The sequence below is a fragment of the Pholcus phalangioides genome, unplaced genomic scaffold, assembly GCF_987345545.1.
Source record: "Pholcus phalangioides strain wild (caught in Gottingen) unplaced genomic scaffold, Ppha-v1.0 ptg000024l_1, whole genome shotgun sequence".
Classification (NCBI taxonomy): Eukaryota; Metazoa; Arthropoda; class Arachnida; order Araneae; family Pholcidae; genus Pholcus; species Pholcus phalangioides.
This window is the reverse complement of record NW_028301616.1, coordinates 2759233-2780661: the sequence shown is the minus strand read 5'-3', so window position 1 is coordinate 2780661 and position 21429 is coordinate 2759233. Positions and strand designations below refer to the sequence as shown.

The following is a 21429-nucleotide window of genomic DNA, read 5'->3' as shown; positions in this document are numbered from 1 at the left end:
AAGCCGTCCCAATTTTCATGTCAACAATCATGGCTGTTCACGCGATGGATTTCGCAGTTAGACTAGTGGCATGGGATAAAATAATTTCGAAGAGTAACTTCACTCCTCTCCAAAATTTTAACGGTAGCTTGTATAAAAGAGGGACATTTTTTTTAAAAATAAAAACAGAAATAACTTAAAATAACCCTGAAATTTAAACAAGTATTTTCACTCTTCAATGAAATTTGGAGTAAAATCGAAAATTTTGAGGCATTAGAACACAGAGCCTGACGATATCGCTGATTATTTATCTGCATAGTTGATGTAAATATGGTCCGGCTCGAGTTTTTCCGAAAGCCGTTATGCTTTGACTAATATATTTTCCGTGTGAAAAATATTTCATTATTTTCCGTCCAGTGTTTGAAGATAGTACTATAGATGCGAGTTTTATGTTTTTATAAATAATTGGAACTCGGAACACAACTACGTAGTTTACCTATTTTTCGCGCATGTGCACTATCAAGGAAGTACTGGCTCTATCCACACTATAGACCAGTGATTCCCAACGTGGGCATTAACGCCCCCAGGGGGGCTGTAGAAGCTACAGGTTACATTGCGTTGGGAGAAAAAATTTCTGAAGAAGAAGGCGATGGGACAAAAAAGGTTGGGAAACTATGCTATAGATCAGTTTCCCAACACCTTTTTTGTCCCATCTCTCGCCCCCTTCAGAAACCTTTTCCTCCCATCATTCCCAACGTAATTTAACCTGTAAGATCCTATGTTATACTTATAGCTTCCACAGCCTCCCTGGAATATTCCATCGTTCCCGGGGGGGGGGGGGGCGTGCGTTAACATCCACTTTTGGAATCACTGCTATAGACCAAAGCGGCTCAAGATTCAATCTTTAATACAGCTTTACTATAGGTACTATTTCTTTTCACACATGTTTTCCTGTTTGATTTTGTTAATCGTTATGCAAATTCATTATTTGTATTTAATGAGCTAAATTTTGAATGCATTTACATTAAATTTATTACTACATCGTATTTATTTTCCTAAACCCATATTTGCTTATTGTATTTCCACTAAAATTACAAAAAATTATTTTTTTCCATAATATTACACATTGTTTAGTAAACTCGTAATTTCTTATATTTTTATTATATAATACATTTTCTAAATTTAATACATTTCCATTTAGTATTTTTTGAAACCACCTCCTGGTTTTTCAACATAAACAATATTTAGATTATCATTATATTTATTTTTCAATCTTTTTTAATATAAGTATTTTTATTTTAAATAGATATTTCCCATTTAGTTGTATACACACACAACTAATAATACTGTGAAACAGGCCAAACATGAGGAAGAACAATGTGGCGCCATCCGCCAAGGAATTGACTCAAAACATTTAACATTGTTTACCTTAACACTCTTCCCTGTTAACCGTTTGATTTGTATCTTCAAAGTCCCATTTGGCAACATAAAGTCAATAGTCTTGACTCCATTAGGGATTTAATCATGGTATCTGACACCTGTTCTTTTGTTGACACTTGTTCGACATTAATTTTTCCTCTGAGCACTTTCTTATGGATAAAGTAGTTTAGTGTTTTAGTTCAATATGTTTAGTATGCCGATGGTATTCAGGATTATGTGATAACTTTATTGCTGTCTTGTTGTCTACTTGAAGGATGGGAATGTTCTTTAAATTCACAATATCTTTGAGAAGTCTTTGGAGCCAAATGACTTCCTTGGCTGCTTCTGATGCTGCAACAACTTCAGCTTCAGTTGTGACAACAATAGCTTGTCTTTGGCTTCGCCAAAAGATAGCTCCTCCAGCATATCATCACCATTGGCGTATGCAAAGGGGGGGGGGGGACCTCTTGAACCAAGATTATAGTGTTATTTTGCAGGAAAAAACAGAAGGATAAAAATCTGAACCCCCTCGAGAAAATTCTGCGTATGCCTATGATCATCATATATCCAGATGTTGACACCAACCAGTTTTTGTACATCCATCAAAATCTGAGTCACTAACACTGAAGCACACCTTTTGTATCAGTTGCACAATCAGTGATTCCATATTGAACTGTGCCAGCGACGTAGCAAAACACTCTATTTACTCTAACTATATCTTCTGCTGCTGGATTTTCCCATGGGTGGAGATACGGGGGGGGGGGGGGTTTGACTGATCTAATGTATATGTGAATTGACATCATGTCCCCCCCCCAGACTTCCAAGTCTATCTCGGTCTATGGATTTTCCAGTGACCGAGATAAATAACCTACACTAGGCTATATCTGGTCTAGTTCCTACCATTAGATACATTCGTGTGTAAAATTATGAGAATTAGCACATTATGTCCAATTTCTGAAAAACTAGTGGACAGATTTTAATGAAATATGATACGAATACACAGTTATATAACAGAGAAAGCTGTATCATACAAAAGTCATAGTACGCATGCATGATCGTCAGTAAAGCTCATCATTGCAGGAATGTTAAAAATCTACTGCGAGATCAAACCGAAAATGAGCCTAATATGGTTTATGGTCCCATCTCACAGACAGGTTGCACAGTGCGACCGCATACTGGACACGAGGCAGTGGAGGAGTCCCTGTGGCAATCAGTCCCACTCCTGAAGCAACAGTTTTCAGTTCCGGGATGGTTCTCAGAGGGGGATAGCGACATGCAATTGCCTTCCCAACAGTGTCCCAGACATGTTCTATAGGGTTTAGGTCAGGAGATCTGACTGGCCAATCCGTACACAGAGTCGCCGAATATCCTCACTTTCCAGATAATGATTGACCAGGTGAGCCCGAAGTGGATGAACGTTGTCATCCATGAACAGAAACCGAGGGCCCACTGTGTCCCTGAAAAGTTGAACATACGGCTCTAAGATCTCCTCTCTATACCTCCTAGCAGTTACTGATCCTCTGCCAAACACATGGAAGGGTATGCAACATGATGCCTGCCCAGACCATGACACCTCCACCACCATAGTGGTCCATTTCCCTGATGTGGGAGGCATGATATCGGGTACCAGGTTCTCTCCAGATGAGTGTGCATCGAGAATCAGTGTCCAAGCTGAATCTTGACTCATCTGTGAAGAGCACTGTGCTCCACTGAAGTCTGGTCCGAGGCTGATGTTGTCTGCACCATGCTAAACATGTTCTCTTGTGTGCTGCAGTTAGTGGGATGCAAACAGCGGGTCTTCTGGCATAAAGTCCTCTCTCGTGAAGCTTTCGGGCAACAGTAAACTGTGAAACTCGAGTTCCAGTGGTAGCATGCAGCTCATGTGAGAGCTGTGATGCTGTAGCAGTCCTGTGGTGCCATGCTGAAAGTGCCAAATGACGATCCCCATTGGTCATTGTGGTCAAACTACGACCTTGCCCAGGTCTTTTCGATATGGATCCAGTGTCCTGAAACTGTTTCCAGACTGTTGCATATGACGCTGGGTGTTAGATCAAGCTCTAGCCACCTGCTACTTGTGATTGTCCTGCCTACAATCTACCAGCGATTCTCAATCTCATTCCATCATCCATACATTTGTGGCTACTCATTTTACCTGATGGTTAATAAAATGTACCAAACTCTTGCAAGAAACACAGCAAATGTCGCAGAGGAGTACAAGCACATGAATCGTGAAAAACACCTTGTGCCCTTATTATTCCCTCCATGGTCACAGCTCCACCCACACGCACGTGTACGCTTACATATTCGACACTGAATATTTGCATACTTCTTCGGTGGCATTATTAGTATCTTTGGTTCAGTGCTTTTTGTGAAAATAGACACAATATGCAAATTCTCTTAATTCTGAACACGAGTGTACGTCAGAGCACCTACAGCTTGTCTGTATGGAAAGATAGATCTGGTATCTTCAGTCCTATGCACTTCTGAATTCTTTAACATAGGAGTTGCAAAAGGTTTTCATTCATCAAAATGCTGAAGGATTTTTCTAGCATATCCTTTCTAGCTAACTGTTATTGACTTGTCACCATGGCATTCAATTTCAAGTCCTGGAAAACATGAGGACTTCACCAACGGGAACCTTGAATTTTACTTTTATCTCCTTGATGAACGTTTCAATGTTGATCAGATGCACACACACAGTAATTAACCCGTCATCTACATATAATGCTATCAATAATTTTCTACCTTTGTTCTCACGAATGTATAAGCATTGATCTGCTTTGCTTGGTTGAAAACAGAGTTGTTCTAAAAACTTTCCAAAGCACTTATTCCAACAATTGGGAGATTGTTTTAAGCCATAGATGCTACGTTTGAGTCTGCACACTCTTCCTGTGCCATCATTAAAACCTTCCAGTTGCATCAAGTAGATTGTTTCCTCCAATTTTCCATAAAGGAATGCTGTTGATACATCAAACTGTGTTAAATAAATTTTTTCTTCAGCTGTAATGTTCAACACTGCTCGTATAGTGCCTAATTTTGCTACTGGACTGTATGTCAATGTCTTGGCATTGAGTGAATCCTTTAACAACGAGTCTGGCTTTATATTTGTTGATACTGTCATCTGGGTTTGTTTTTTATTTGAAAACCCATTTGCAGGGTATCGCCCTGTCTCCAGGTGAAAGGTCAGTCAGTTCCCATGTCTGGTTTTCTTTAAGAGAACTCATCTCACTGTCCATAGCCTTCTTCCAATTCATGCTGCACTTGCTGCTGATTGCTTCTTCATATGTTTGGGGATTATCTTCGTCACTCAGGAATGACTCTGCTTCCATGATGTAATCCTCAAAACATTTAGGCTTATGCAGAAGGGAACGATTTCTTAATTGCCTGTCTGATGTGACATTTTGTGATTCATCATCACTCAAAATGCTTTCTTGCCTCTTGTTTTCTTTTTCAGGATCTTCTATCTCAACTTCATGCTTTTCACTCTTTTCTTGATTTGGTTCTTCTGCTCTATCTGATAATGCTTGGCCTTTCTTAAAAGACATCTCTTGAAAGAATTACACAATGATCTTCCTTGACACAGATCCTGTAGCGTTCATCTTCATCATATCTCACCAGGTAGCCTTTGATGGCCTTCTTATCCATTTTTTTCCTCTTCTGGCTTGGAATATGGGCATAGCATGTTGACCCTATCACTCGTAGGTGTTTCAACCTGGGTTTCTTATTAAGCAGAAGTTCATATGGACTTTTATCTTCCATTGATGACTTGCCTGTTCTGTTCAATACATATATGGCAGAGCCTACTAACTCAGCCCAAATAGCTGCAGGGAAGTTAGCCTCAGGATTTTAATATTTTGGCCATTTCAACAATGGTGCTCATTTAATTTTCACTGCCTCCATTCTACTGAGGTGTATATGGAGCTGTCAGTCTTCGGACAATTTCTCTCGATTTCAGGATTGCATGCACATCTTCATTGTCAAACTCACCACCATTATCACTGAAGAATTCTTTACTGAATGTCCTTTTGTATTGGCATGTGCAAGCATATGTTCCAACATATCTTTAACTTCTGACTTTTCTTTCAGTAAGTAGTCATATTAAAACTTGGTGAAGCTGTCTTTAAACACCACCAGATACAGTTTCTTTTGGAAAGATTCTGAACGCGCCACAAACATCAGCGGAAATGAGTTCGCCTGGCTCAGAGGTTTTCTTTCTGGTTCCAAATGATAAATGGCATGCTTCGCCATAAACATGGTTCACACAGTTCTTTGTTGAGGCTCACGGTGATGCCTAACTCCTTCTGTAGTGTCCTTTTGATGTGGCGTTTGTCTTGGTGCCCCCATCTCTCATAGTATAATTGTAACAAGGAGCTGTCTACTGCAGTATGCACTTCCATCTCTTTTCTGGGCAAAATTGGTTCAATATAGTTGCCTTGAATAAACTACCATTCACACTGCGTGATCCATGAAGCACTACTTGATTGTTGACGTTTAGCCAGTATTCTGTGAGAGTTGACACAAATTCACTGCTTTTATTCCTATCTTGCTCTGCGAGAACAGAAAATTGGTTATATTACCAATAATATTTGGAACATACCAAACATTTTTCAAAAGAATCTCTTGGTTCTTTCTGCCAACAGTTGTTTTGACTCTGATGGTGCCTTTTCCTATTGTGACTAAAATTTCACTCCCAGCAGCTTGGATGCCACAAGGATTATCAAATTTCACGAAGTCAACAAAATACCTGGAGCAGTTCGTGACACGTCTTGTTGCCCCATTGTTGATCAAATATGATGTGTTGAACTATCTGCTACATGGATTTCTTCAGAGACAAACATCAACGCTATATTTGCTGCAGCTTTTTGTACTGCTGTATCACTTGCTTCATTCACCTGTATCTCACTGGTTTTATTCTTCGGTGGTCTTCCATCAGCGATCCACAGCCTGCATTCTTTTACCCAGTGTGCTTTGCCTTCGCAGTAGTTGCATATTCTTTTCCAAGGTTTCGGCTTGTTTTTACCATCATGTTTCTGACTTTCTGCTCTTGCCGCTATTAATGCCTCCTGTACACATTTGCTGCTATCCTCTGCCTTGGTGAAATTTCCCTCAAACATGCACAATTGCACTGACAACTCTTCGAATGACTTCTTGACATCCTTAGCCAATAACAAATACAACGCCACAACAGGCAAAATGCCGAACGAGGTGGCTGAGAAAAAGATGCCGATAAAAATATGGATGTCATATATTTCAAAAATGTAGCAACCCAATTAAAATAACATCCAACTTGATTTGAAGGTTTCAAATTTACTTGGCAAAATCTTGCACACTAGCATTAAGTCCGGTAATCTGGTTTCACTTCTTGCTTCAAGGCCATTATTCAGATTATTCCAGAGACTCCTTAGCTTTGCTATGTGTGTGGAAACATCTTCTACTGGAACCCAACCAAATGCAAAAAATTCTGTGCATATTTTGAATAACTTATCCTTTGCAGTTGCCTCAAACAGCTTCTTTAAAGCCTCCCACGTTTCATAGGCTGAATCATTGTCCATGATTTTTTGATACACACTGTCAGTGACCGTGCTTGCAATCATTGACTTGACATAACTATTTACTTTCTGGAACGAGTCACAAAGTTATTTATGCTTCCTAATTTCTGATCCATTTGCATTTTCACCAAGAGGCTCTGCCTTCCTCAGCTTGCCATCAATCACGTCAATTGCGCCCTCGTGATAATCAAGCACATCATGTATTTTCCTTTTCCATATCACCCAGTCACCCTTTCTAGTCAGAGGCTTGATGTGTCAGCTCAAATCCATTTGTTTTTTACAAAAACTTAAGATTTGACTGCATGAAAATTCAATTTAGCAGATAACCGGAACTCTTTAAGCAAACGAAAGTACCTCTCGGATAAGTGCCGATTGCTTTCCATTTCTTCAGTGGTTGTTTACGATGGCTGCTGGCAGATGCTTTCTTCCCACCCAAAAAGGCTGATTGACGAAACCTGCCGTGACAATGGCTATTTTCCAGGAAATAATCACATTACCGAATTATCTTGAAAAAAACTCCACAATTTTCAGTCTCTTCTGTGTATTTTATTGTGCGGAAAACCCATAACATTTATATTGTTTTTAAGCTTAGACTGGAGCTACACCCATTTATTGAACATACCGGACAATAAACACACACACTACTAATAATACTGTGAAATAGGACAAATGTGAAGAAGAACAATGTGGCACCATCTGCTGAGGACTTAACTCAAAACATTTAACATCGTTTACCTTAACATCATCAACAGCAAGTGTTGATTTTTTGTAGTGCTATATATCTGAACATAAATGTGTTACGTACATTAAAACAAAAAACAACTTCAGAGGCACATGACAAGAACGTTGTGAGCGTCTTAAGACTGGAATAGTCTTTAGAGTAGTCTGATCCGCCTCTTGAGAAGACTACTGACTGTGAAACCTCGGGACTAGCCTGCAGATTTGGTTCACATGGTTCAGTTGTTTCTACAGGTGGTGGTGTGTTCGAATTTCTCATTCACAACTGGTTTCTATGAAAAACAGCATAGCCTGATGCTATGTTTATTCCAGGCATAACTCTTTCAATGGCAGTATAGAAATCTCTCCCGGGAACCGGCTTTGGACCACTATCATAATTTCTACGCCAAACCTCATCCTTGGACTTGAACTTTGTATTTCTATCAACTGGTAGATGACTTCCAGGTTTTAATAAGTCAAAACGACTCCCGATGCTTTATTAAATATTTGCCCTTGCATGAGACACTTCTGTTGATGCGTTTGGGGTCTGCCTATAAGGAAACAGAAACTTATCCAACCATTTCTGGAAAGAACTACCTTTGATTCCTTTCATGACATCCTTCATTGAACGCACCGCCCTTTCTGTCAGCCCATCCAACTGGGAATGGTATGGGGCCGTACGAACATGAGTTATACACCTTTGGCGAAGAAATTATGAAAACTTTTCACTGGTAAAGGATGTTCCGTTATCACACAACAGTTCTTGGCAAGCCGAATCTAGCAAAGATGTAAATGCAGCTGTGGATGATGTCGATGTAACTAGTCGTTTCCAGCCACTTGGTATCAGCGTCTACCACTAGCAGAATCACACGGCTTTCGAACGGCCCTGCATGATCAATATGAATATGACTCCACTGCTCACTTGTCAATGGCCAAAGTGCCAATACTCAGCTCGACGAAGCCAGAAAGGACGAATCTCTACTGGGACCAACTTTGGCCAACATACTTTTTTACGGTCAACAACACAGTATCTGAATCTAACGATCTCTAGAAATGATACTTTGTCATTAGACTGTTGTCGACAGCTTCCAACAACAGAACCACATCAGCTGGCTTGGGATGATCTGCACAAGTATCTGGTACTGGAAGTCTGCTGAACGCATCAGCTTTGGCATGTGACGACCCCTTTCAATACACAATGTCATAGAAATATGCTGATATGACCAGGGCCCATCTTTGAATGTGAGAAGCAACCATAGATGGCACAGGCTTATTCACTGAAAATAGACTCAAAAGTGGTCAGTGACCAATATAAAGGTCCTTCTGAGTAAATATTTGCAGAAATGGGAGACGCCGAATATCAGAGCCAATGCTTCTCTTTCAATCTGGCTGTATTTATGCTCTGCTTTAGTAAGCAATCGGGAAGCAAAGGCAATTGGACGATCTCCACCAACTGACGGATGTGATAGTACTGCTCCAACATCATATGGACTAGCATTACATTGCAAGCGCACTTCTTTGGTCTTGTCAAAATGCACCAGCAAGGAAGATAATCTTTTTTTAGCTTCAGAGAAAGTCTTTTTCCTTCAACTTAGTCCACATCCAGGACTCGTTCAGCAATTTATACAGCAGAGATAACACAGATGACATGTTCGACAGAAATTTAGCATGGTAAGTCAGTAACCCCATGAAGGATCAGAGTTCCCCCACATTGGCTGGCTCAGGTGCTTTCTCAATAGCATCCAATTGGACAAGATGCAGACCATCTGAATCTATCCTGTGCTCTACAGATGGCTGCATGAAAACACTTTGATGGATGCAGTTTGATGCCAGCCTCTTGCAAGGTTGTCAGGACCCTTTGTAGATTCCTTAAATAATCTGCTGATCTACCTGTGATGAGCAAATCATATAAATAGCACAAAGTGCTATCATGTCCCTGCAGAAGCTTATCTATTTCCCTCTGGAAGATAGCACACACAGAAGCTGAATCTCTGCTATCTCCAGAGTGGTAGTACCTAGTATTCTGAATGGTAGCCATGTATAACGGAATAAACCCCTATGTATGTTTATTGCCAGGATGTTCTTAGAGGCCTCATCCAGCTCCAGCTGACAATATGCATCTGACAAGTCAATCTTGGAAAAGGTTGTGCCCCCAATAAGACGTGCAAATAAGTCCTCAACGTTTAGAAGAGGGTATTGCTCCAGGTCAGTAGCGATATGTTGGCAGTCAGCTTAAAATCACCACGCAACCTTATTTTCCCGTTCGACTTTCTGTTGGTGTCTGCAAAAGAATAGAAGAATTCTGGGTATAAATGAAACAAAAAAAAACTTTATTGAACTCCGAATTGATCGGATAAAAAAGCTGCCATACTTCTGAAACGGTGGTAACACTTAGTGCTGAGGACCAACCATCCGCACAAGAAAATTAAAAAAAATTATAATAAAAATAGAATATAAACACCATCTTATGGTACATTACTGAACTATAAACATATTCCTGCCCTAATTAATTACTATTAATTATTATACATTAGAGTCACAAGGGAAGCTTGATGATCTTTTGGCAGAATGTTTAGCTCCAGTCAATTTGGATCATCGAATCCTACCTCCTGCCCGTAAAACACCATCTTTATTGATAAATGTATTCAATGATCCAAGAATGCTTTTACAGTTCAATGGTCTTCCGTTATGAATGCAATTTAACTTATCTTTGAAGAAACAGTCTTGAACCCACAGAATGCTCACTTTCTTTACATGTTCTACCTCAGACAACTGCAATGGCTTCACAGTGGGTTTCGCGGTGTTCCTGCCAGTGGATTTTGCCCAGAAGCATTTTGACAAAAATCTGAAAAAGTATGCAACGATATGAATGATTTTGGACAGAGATGAGAATTTTTCAATTACATCGCTCAATTCAAGAATTTCAAACTGTAAAAGTTGCTCACGTATCGAGTTGTCCCGAATTCCACGAACAAACTGCGCACGTAGAAATATATCCGCTATAGACGTTTTGCATTGACAAGGTGACACAAACTCACAGTTGATAATATCCTGTCGCAGAGTTGCTACATAATCCGCGATTGTTTGATTTTCCGTCTGATAGGTAGACAAAAATTGATGTTGTGCCACTACTATGTTCTTCTTTGGACACAGATGAACTTCGAATGTTTTGATGAGTTCGTCATATGTGAGCTCGTTCGGTAGGCGTGGCGAAACCAATGCTGCTAAATTAGAGACACCTACAGAGTTCAGAAGTATTTGAGCGCACAATTCTTTGTTGGATGACACGTTTTTCATATCAAGAAAATTTTTGAAGCGCTGATTATACATTATGAAAGATTTTTCTTTGTATTGAAAGTATCAAATGTTTGAATCATGGCCGGTTGCTTTAACTGTGTCTGGGTCGATAAAAATGCTTCGAATAATTCACGTTGTTGAGTTTGAACCGCACTCAAAAATTTATCGAATTGTTCAGGATCCATCTTAGTTCAATACCAAAAAAGAAAGCGACTTAGCGGAATTGAAGTTTCTTTATCTCGTCGCCAATTATTTTATCTGAGCTGAGGCTGATTAAGACATGAAATATTAACATACACCATTTATCAACGAAAACATAATAAGAACAATCTTGATTAATAATTAATGTATAGAATATAGACAAAGAGACAATGCATCAACCGGCAATGTGACTGGGATTGATACAGGACGTAAACACAAACATGGACGGTCTTGACCACTGTCTTTATATCTTGTTGCCAGATACAACAGGGTGGCACTGATCGATGTTGCGTATGAGTACATTGCATCTAGTCTTTCTTCACGTATAGGTGATGATTTCAGCAAGTCATCATTTGTCTTAGGCCAGGCCGTAGATGGATCACGGAAAAATGGTGTGGTTAATGTCACCAGAGTTCACATTCGGGACTAATTTCTCAAGACGCAAGATCAGTCGGGTTGTCCTTTGATGCAACATGATTCCATGCACTTACTGGTAGCGTATTGAGAATCTCTGAAGTCCGGTTGGCGACAAAGGTTTTCCATCTTCGTGGATGTGACGACAACCAAGACAAAACCACTCTGGAATCAGTCCAGTCAAAAACTTGAATGTTTGATGAATTTCAGCACCTATCTAAACAGCTGAGCTAGCAGGAATGCACCACAGACTTCAAGCTTTGAGATCAACAGCTGTTTCACAGGTGCTACCTTAGTCTTCGATACAAACAAAGTGACCTTAGTATGCTCAGAATTTCCTTAACAGTAATAAATCGCAGCAGCATAAGCTTGAGCAGAGGAATCACAAAATCCATCTGATGATACCGGACCTTCTGATGCTGATACACAACAAGGCACTTGTAGCACATTAATTGCATTAAAATGAGCTTGAAACTCAAGCCATTCCTTCATTAGAAAATTGGGTAATGGATCATCCCAACCACATTTCACCACTCACAACTTTTGGTATAATATTTTGATCCATGCTATACATGGGGAAATTAATCTCATTGGATAGAATATCTGAGGAAATCTAGATAGGACTTTGCGTTTCGTCAAGGGAACATCAATGTTCAAACATGTTGTGAAGAAAAATGCATCATCCACAGAGTTCCAGTTCAATCCCAATACCTTGGACTGTTCATTGCTGTCAACTGCAATATTGTGGTCATCACAATCTGCATCTAGCTCCCTTAGCAGTGATTGTGAATTTGATCTCCACTTACGAAGCTCAAAACTTTTGATTCAAAGTCATGAAGACACTTGTGAGCACAACAGCTTGGCATCTTTCGTAGCATCTGCACCGGATACAAATCATCTACGTAGAAGTCATTAAAAATGATTCTTGCTGCATCCGGATAATCACCTTCACTGTCAATACTTATTTGCTTCAAGCATCTGGTAGCCAAGAACGACGAACACGACAAACCGTAGGTAGTTCAATTTGTGCATAGCGACAGGATTAGAGGAATTGTCACGCTATAAAATAAGTTGATATGATTGATCAGAAGGAGACAAGTATCTGTCTTAACATTTTAGCAATGTCTGCCGAAAATGCTATTTTATGCACTCAAAATGTCAACAATATTTTAAATATATCTGGTTGTAGTTTGGAACCAACACCAAGGATAGAATTCTTACTAGCACACAAGCCATCGAAAACAACTCTCAACCTTGTGGTTGAACTGGAATGCATGATGAGGGAAAAAAAATTTCTGATCATCTGGAATCATAGAGCAGTCATCATCAGCCAAGTGCATGTGACCAAAATCCGCATATTCTTGCATAAACGATTTGTATTCCATAGAAAATTCTGGATCATGCTTGAATCTTCTTTGCATCGACTGCAGGCGCGAGAATACACAGTCATAAGAATTTCCCAATTTCACATTAGTTTGTAGATTGGAAGCTTCATAACAAAACGTCCATTCTTGTTGATCAAGACATTTTTCTTGAAATGTCTTTCATTAGAATTTCTCCTCAGGAGTTAGTTCAGGAACCTTTACACAAGGAATTGATTCGATCTCCCAAAATCGTTTCAGTTTGTTGAGTAACAGTAGACTCCTACCTTTGATACAGATGACTGTGACTTTGAATTTCTACTGTGTGTGTTCTTCTGTTTCACCATGAAAACTCAGCTGACAACGCAATGTCCACACAAAGATTTGATGCGTTTCTTGAAATGGCTTCTATGGATAGTGCTATCTCAGATGCCCAATCGAAAGTTAGGTTCCTTTCAGCTAGCAATTTCTTCTGAGTGGTTTCGTCGTTAATGCCATACATCAGTCTGTCACAAAGTATCTTGGACAGTGTAGCATAATTACAGTACCTAGCAAGGTTCTGGAGTTCTGCAATGAATGTAGCAACTGATTCATCTGCTTTTCGACAGATCACCAGTGTTAAGACGTTCTTCAGTAAGCTATAGGTTGAGGTGCCGATGATCAAGAGGAAAATCGCCTGTTACCTGTCCTCATCTTCAGCTTCATTAGCCACGAAAAATTGAGATAGATGTTCCAAATATTCTAAGAATGACTCCTTTTTGCAGTCAAATTCCCAAAAAGAGCCATGGTCGCACGTGACAGCAACAGCAGTTGGCACCGCGGTAGGCCTAACTCTCTGCGGGAGCAAAACAGTATGGATTGTGAAGGAACAACAAATGCGTGCTTGCAACCACACTCCTTCTATGTTTCGTCTCGTCGCCACTGTTTCACATGTGATTACTGACACATAATCAGCATTAAGTTCTAGGTAGAAAACACAGCTAAAAACATGAACTTTATTCTTTTTGACTTGGTGCTTACATACGAGCAGCCTTGACCACCGTTTTTTCGTGAGTGTTGCCATACACAAATATGAACACATGACACCTGCCAAGGCAGAAGAAACAAGCCATTCTGAGCAGGGCCGTCTTAAGAGCATCATAGGCCCCCGGGCCAAATGATTTTTCTGAGGCCCTACCAGGTAAATTCTCAAAAATCTCAACCAGATCTCATTTTTGTGAGGCCCCTTTTCACTTGAGGCCCCCGGGCCGTGCTTGGGTGGACCCATGACTTAGAACGGCACGGATTCTGAGTCCGAAGAAGAAAGCCCCATCAAGACCAAAGAAAAAATCCCTGCAGAAACTGAAGATGGTCTGCCAAGAAAAAAGAAAAGCTCTGCCAAGATCTAAGAAATAAGCCATTCTGAGTCCGAAAAAGAAAGCCCCCACCCAGACCGAACAAGAAACCAGCCATTTTGAGCCCAAAGAAGAAAGCCCTGCCAAATTTAAGAAGATAGCCTACCAATACAGAAGAAAGCTCCGCCAAGAAACAAGCCATTCTGAGCCCAAAGGGGGAAAGCCCTGCCAAGATCAAAGAAGAAACGAGCTATTCTGAGTCAGAAAAAGATAATCCCGGCAAGACAGAAAGAACAAGCTATTCTAATCTCAAAGAAAAAGAAGCAAACCATTCTGAGACCAAAAAGATAGCCCCGTCAAGAACAAAGAAGAAAGCCAGAGGGAGAAGAAAGAAACAAATCATTCTGAGTCAGAAGAAGAAAGCCCCACCAAGACCGAACAAGAAACAAGCCATTCTGAACCCGAAGATGATAGCTCTGCCAAAACAGAAGAAACAAGCCATTTTGAGTCTGTGGCAATGAAGAAAAAGGTGAGTGAGATTGTTTTTTAAATTTCCTAAAGCTATTTCTCTCCCTCTTTTTCCATGTGATTTCCTAACCTTCATAGTGGTTATCCGAGAGCAGTGTTTGCCAACTGTGTATGCAGCGGTCTTCATCCCCCAAAGCAGAATATGCTGAAATCTGCGCGACATATGTCACAGCACAGTCATTCACTTCTTACCATTGCAGGAATGATGCATTTTGTGCTTGAAATTTTAATTTATTCCATTTTTGTGATGTGCAAATTTATACAAAAAAAAAAGATTTTATGGGAAGGTGGCATCGGAATTTAACTTATGATGCTATGGGGAGTCTGTGGAGCATTGACCTGCACCGCGGGGCCCACAGTGCATGAACTTTCACTACAAGGAAGGGGGGTCTGAAACATCAAAGATGTCTGCTTCGGGGGGGGGGGGGGGCAGAATATACATCACCAACCAAATTGTTAGCCCATTTGCAATTATCTAACTGGGGTTTATGAATGTGATAATATTCATGACTTTTAATTTTTTCCAGAAAGATCTTCAATAGAAACTCGTGTGAGAGTGCTGTAAAAAGACAATGATTAGAAGCTGGCAGAAGTCGTTTTTCTGCAGTTTTCCAACTTCGAGATGTGAATGCAAGCCCTGGTTTCCCATTTGAAAAAGTCTCTCCGCAGAAATCAGGCAGACCTTCAATATGATAAAAACTATTGTATCACCTGATAGTTGTATTTTTAATTGCCATTGTCATGAGTTTGATGTAGTTTTTTCACCTAAATAATCAACTTTGATCCAATCATCTGTGTGTTTTGCTCTCTGTATCTTAATTCTCCTTCTAAAAAATAGTGTTTCACTGATAGATAATTAGAACGGATATTAAATATTTTTTGGAGAAAAGTTTTGGAACATTTGGGGAAAAAATGTTGACATGCAGCAGATAGTATTTCATACTACAGTAGAACCTCCTGTTAACGGACACTTTATAAATCCCCGGTCCCATGGAAAAGGGCTTTAATGTATTTTACTCCCCAATAGCAGACAGTAAAATTGGACAAACTAATTTTTTTTTTCCAAACTCTAATTGTTGAATATTTGTTCATTAATTAAGAATTTATCGTATTCAATGGTGATTATTTATAATCACAAACTCGTATTGGTAAATGACAATCCATAAATTAATTACTTAATTAACTAAACATACCTATGGTCCAGGATACTCATTCCGAGTGGTAATGTTGGTTTTGTTTGCACATCAACATGTGCATGAAAGCCAACATAACTGATAATGTTGTTATGAACGCGCGTTCATTTCTTCTTCACACTTAATTCAATTTTTATTGGAAAATATGTGTAGTGCATGTACCATGTATGTATAAAAATAATTAATGGGTTTAATGAAGAGAAGAAAGGTTATAAAAAAATTTTCATTTTTTTCAGACTTTATTCAGGAATTATGCATAATCACTGGCAAAAGTGATAAATGTAGTGAGATTTAATCAAACTTTCTTTATCGAGATGGTTGATGAGTATGCATAACCACCAGTGTATCACTTTTACACACAGTAACATATAGGAACCAATTGTGACCAAAGCCCAACGCCATATAAATGTGAAGGTCGTATAAACAGTGTTCTACAGTTTATCGTACCTTCCCAATAGTGGACACTACCCATTAGCAGACAAAAGTTTTGGTCCCATGGGTGTCTGTTATCGAGAGGTTCTACTGTACTGTATAAAATGTCAACAGTTGATGCGACCAGACTCAAAAGGACTTTGATGATGAAGTAGTTTGAAAATCGGAAATTCATAAATGGTAAAGATATTCCATTTGAATGGCATATTATTTAAAACTGGAAGGCTAATTCTCATATATAAAATCTTGTGGAGATGGCAATTTTTTTAAAACTTCTTATGATAATGATAATCAATGCCACTATAGAATTTCTATGAAAATGTGATCAAGGCTGTCATTTCAACTTTTTCCGAGGAGGGGGGCAAAGAACATGTACTCAACGTATATATATACCATTTCTAGTGTATTTTCTAAAGCTGGGGGGAGAGGGCAACGTCCGCCTGAATGTGATTTACAATCTTGTCTCCTGTTGAATCTGTTATTTGTGTTATGGTAGCAATTTGTTGAGAAGAGTTAATTGCTCCGTCAAGTAAAATTTACTGTTGGTTCCCCCCCCCCCCACAACATTTGCCACTATCTTCATAATAACCTGTGGAAATGTTAGGTTTGGTTTCCCCACCCTCAATAATTCCAATAACTTTAGCCCTCCTAATAACTTTACTCCTATCGGGGGTGATTACCCTTTCCCAGGGTTGGTAAAAAAACAGGGTTTTTCGGCTTAAAACTGGGGGTTTAAGCCAAAAAATCCTGTTTTTTAACATTTACATCAAATAGGTTTTAATAGCATTTACATCAAAAACAATAAAATTTCTGAAAAATTCAAACTTCTAATAATTAACTAAACTAAAATGTTTATTGATGTAATTAACAGAATTCCCATATTAATTAATCTATAAATATTTCTTAAATTTTAACAAAAACCAACTTTTGCAATTTAATTTTTTTATATCTTAACTCAAGGACTTATTTTGCATTTGAAAATTCTTAATGTTATTACATTATTAACCCTATAATAAAGATGTTTTCTCTAGTTACTTTCAATATGTTTAATTAAGAAAGCTATTTTACAAAAACTGTGATAAAAACTAGGCAAATACAATGTGTTTAATGAAGCATAATTAATGCAGATTAATTGGCGATGGTCTATGATATAAAGTAGTGATTCCCAACGTGGGCGGTAGACTGTTTCAGGGGGCCGGTAGAAGCTACGGATATAGCATAGGATTCTATGGGTTGGAGGGCGTTGAGAGAAAAAAATTTATGGAGAAGGGGATGATGGGACAAAAAAGGTGGGAAAACTATGATATAAAGGGTGATTATAACTAAAATTCAGATTTCAAAACACTAAAATAAAAACCGAATCAGAATAATTCAAATATTTACATGGATACCACTGAAGCAATGAAATTTTGTATTGGGGGGGGGGGGTGAAATACTTAAAAATGTAAAATAGAAGATGCTGTACTCATCCAGCATAAGGGAAATTCGCTCGCAGAATGGAAACGATAGCCAGTCAGGGTAAAATGATAACTTAACCTGTAACTGGCGTCGTGGGGTCAAGCAAGTATTAATTCATTTTAAAAATCAACAAAAAGAGTCTTCATAAAAGCAATGGGTTTTTTAACACGCCTTCATCCATCAATTAGTTCACTAAATAATTTTTAATTATTTTCCCAAAAAGTTAACTTTATCAAGAAACATCCAAAAAAAAAAAATGGAGGACTACATGACTTTTGAAATTTTTAAATTATATATTAAAATTTTTGAATGCAATTTTCATGATTAAAAACTGAACAGATACGATTAAAATATACTCGGGAAATAAAATTTACAAATTAAAATAATGTTTACTATATTTTCATATGCACCAAAATTAGTCTTATTTTAAGTCGAAAACACAGTACTTGCAAAAAAAAAAAAACCCATGAAATATCGATCACACGGATCTTATGTACAATTCACTAACAAAACTACCCTCATGCTCACCTCAGATATCCGATGTTTCACCATTAATTTGAAAATGTTATCAAGAAAACTGGCGCTCTTCCGAGAAGACATTTCTATTTCAACACTACATCCGTCAGACAAAAAATGTTTTACGCAAATGGCGAGGTCATTATGACCTCAGGGAAACTTAGACAAATAGAAATAACGGAAAGAAGAAATAGAACCTCATAAATTTGTCAAACACGTGTAAACAACTAGCTTGAAAGGTACTGATGATAGGATGCACTGGATACTTTTATTTATCAAGGGAGTGGCATGTTGAGCAATGTCTAGGGTCAAAATGACTGCCCCCCACCAAAATTGGTCCCCACCACGCCAGTTGAGGGTTAATTAGCATCACATCACACGATTTCTTAATTTGTGGGAACCACAAAGATGAAGTCATTTAAACAACTACAACTTCCCAAGAACTCACTAGGTAGTAAATTGCTTATGGCAATAGACCTGAGTTGTGCTCGGTTTGAAAAAAAAAAAAAAACTTCCCAAGAAATGTTTAATAATGTGGTCCACCATGTTCTGGCTGTGAGGTGAAAGAACAAAAGTGCTTGTTCAACAACAGATCTGAGTACGCCTATATATGCCATGGTAATGATGTGGAAGTGCTTTCAATTCACCAAAGTTTGCAATTCGACCACTGTACATAACTTTTGGGGTATCCCCAAAGCAAAAAGTTGCAAGGATTATAGTAGCGTTCACTTTTCAGGTGAACATGGAGGCCAGGTGTCGTGTCGTCTTATTATTGTCGAAATGGTTCGTCGGCAGCTACTTCGCCGGTGTTGCAATGTGCATTTTCATAAACATGCTATCCACCAGGGCTTTTTTTTTACTTTTCTGGGGGACTTTATGACCCATTCTCATGTTGAAAAACATATTACGAAACCAAAAAAAAAAAAAAATTGTCTTATACTTACACTTCATTTTAGCAATGATGCATATAAAATTTTAGGTGCCAAAACCGATTTTCTAATCACCATTATGTCTGGGATTTGTCCAGCCCTGCTGTTCACACACTGATGCAGTTGAAGGACTGAAATGATGTGGTTGTGCAAAATACATTATACCACTGGCCAAGTACAGCATCATATTTGTGTTTTGAAGGGAATCAGAACTTTTTTTAATTACAATCACTCAGCATATAACTGATTATTTTTCATAAATCACTTACTACTGTACTTCCTAACCGAATGGTCACCCAGTCCATACATTCCAAGGAATTTCTAACTGAAAATTATTTGGACAGGGATCACCGGCCACTTCGCAAACTGCTCAATTTCTGGCTTTTGCTACTGTACAGTAGAACCTTGATTCACTGGGGGAAGGGGGGGGGGGGAGTAATGCTGAACATATATATATAATTCAATATTAAGCCTGTTGGTGATTCCCTTGAGACAGCCCCCTCCCCATAACAATTTCTTTTTTCTCAGTTGAATATTAATAAGGAATATTAGAATTTCTAAAACATTTCACTTTTGGTGCCATCTATCCACAGACTGGAAACCATCAGAAAAATTATAAAAATTACGGAACAGGTGCTGCCACAAGACTTTAGCCATTGAACCTCAACTTTTGATTCCATTTATTGCACACATGCACTATAGGTATTATTACGGCATAAATTTTGCATGGATGTCCAAAAAAAAAGAAAATTAGTAGGATGGGAGAAGGGCTACAAAACTTTTATAGATCACTGGCAGTAAAACCTTAAATCCGTCTCTGCCTAAAGAGCGAGGGACTAGGTCTGTGAGTGACAAAACAGGTGACTAGCTGTGAGTCACTGAAAAAGTGACAGAGAGTTTGAATCATGAGAGTGATCAAAAGTGACAGAGAGTTTGAATCATGGGAGTGATCAAAAGTGACAGAGTTTGAATCATGGGAGTGATCAAAAGTGACAGAGAGTTTGAATCATGGGAGTGATCAAAAGAGACAGAGCATATGTAAGTATGTGAATGACCAAGAAAAGAGTATGCAAATAGCCAAAAGAGTCACCTAGCCTAGAGTGTGCCTAAGCATGTGAATGACCAAAAGAGTGACCTGGAGAATTTTCAAGCATGTAAGGGATGAAAAGAGTGATCAATTGGTGAAGAGAGACCAAAAGAGCCTCTAGTGATCTAGAGAGCAAAAGGCCAGGTAAATGAATGACCAAGAGAGCAAATTAAGGGTCAGTGAGTGAACTAAAGAATGTGAGTGACTAAAATAGTGTGTGAACACGCAAATGACAAAAGATTGACTTAGACAGTGGTTGGTGAGGTACCAAGGCATATTTAGTGCTGGGGTAGGGGGGGGGCGAAGCTAGCTGTAGCCAAGGGCAGCAAAATTTGTGTAGTCCACACGAGGGAAAAACCATAAAATCGCCTCTGGTTGTCTTATATGCTTTCTTTTCATAAGCTTTAAAGGCCTACTTCAAATTACTAATTTACTTCACTTGAGTAAAACTGGGTCTCAAAATTATTTAGAACCTTTTTCAAGATAGGATTACACTATAAAAAGGATTACGTAATCCTTTTTATGTAATTGACAATGTACATTATCAATTACATATGCTTGAATGTAACTGATGTTTTTTTTTTTTTCAAGTTTTGTAAAAGACTTTTTATCAAACTTTTACAGTGTAATCCCGGCTTTAACCTTGAGGTAAGAAAGATATATGCAAAAGATTTTGAATTTTAGAATAAATTCTTAAGGTTTCAATTTATTTATGCCTTTTTGCCATGAGCGGAAATATAGGGGAAAGAAGAGAAGAGGGCAAAATCCCCTCCAACATCAAAGATGTGTGCGGTTGATTGAATGTATTATGTAGACATATACAGGGTGATTATAAAAAAACTATCCCAACATATGGGCCCCTAACTATCATACCATTCACAGAAACTGAATGAAATTTTGGCACAAGGTATTTTGATGTATGCGCTCAAGAATGATATGGAAAACAACAGTGTCACTCTAACAGTTACGGTTACAGTGAGAAAATTTCGAAAATATCAAATGGCAACACCAAGTT

At 38.6% G+C, this 21429-nt stretch overlaps 1 long non-coding RNA gene across 1 annotated transcript; it reads left to right on the top strand.

Moving 5' to 3' along the window:
• The first annotated feature begins 17 nt into the window (after window positions 1–17).
• On the top strand, window positions 18–15590 carry LOC149068579 (uncharacterized). Its single transcript, XR_016195159.1, has 3 exons — window positions 18–123; window positions 11492–14800; window positions 15327–15590. It is a non-coding gene; the product is annotated as an uncharacterized LOC149068579 (long non-coding RNA).
• The last annotated feature ends 5839 nt before the right edge of the window (window positions 15591–21429 follow it).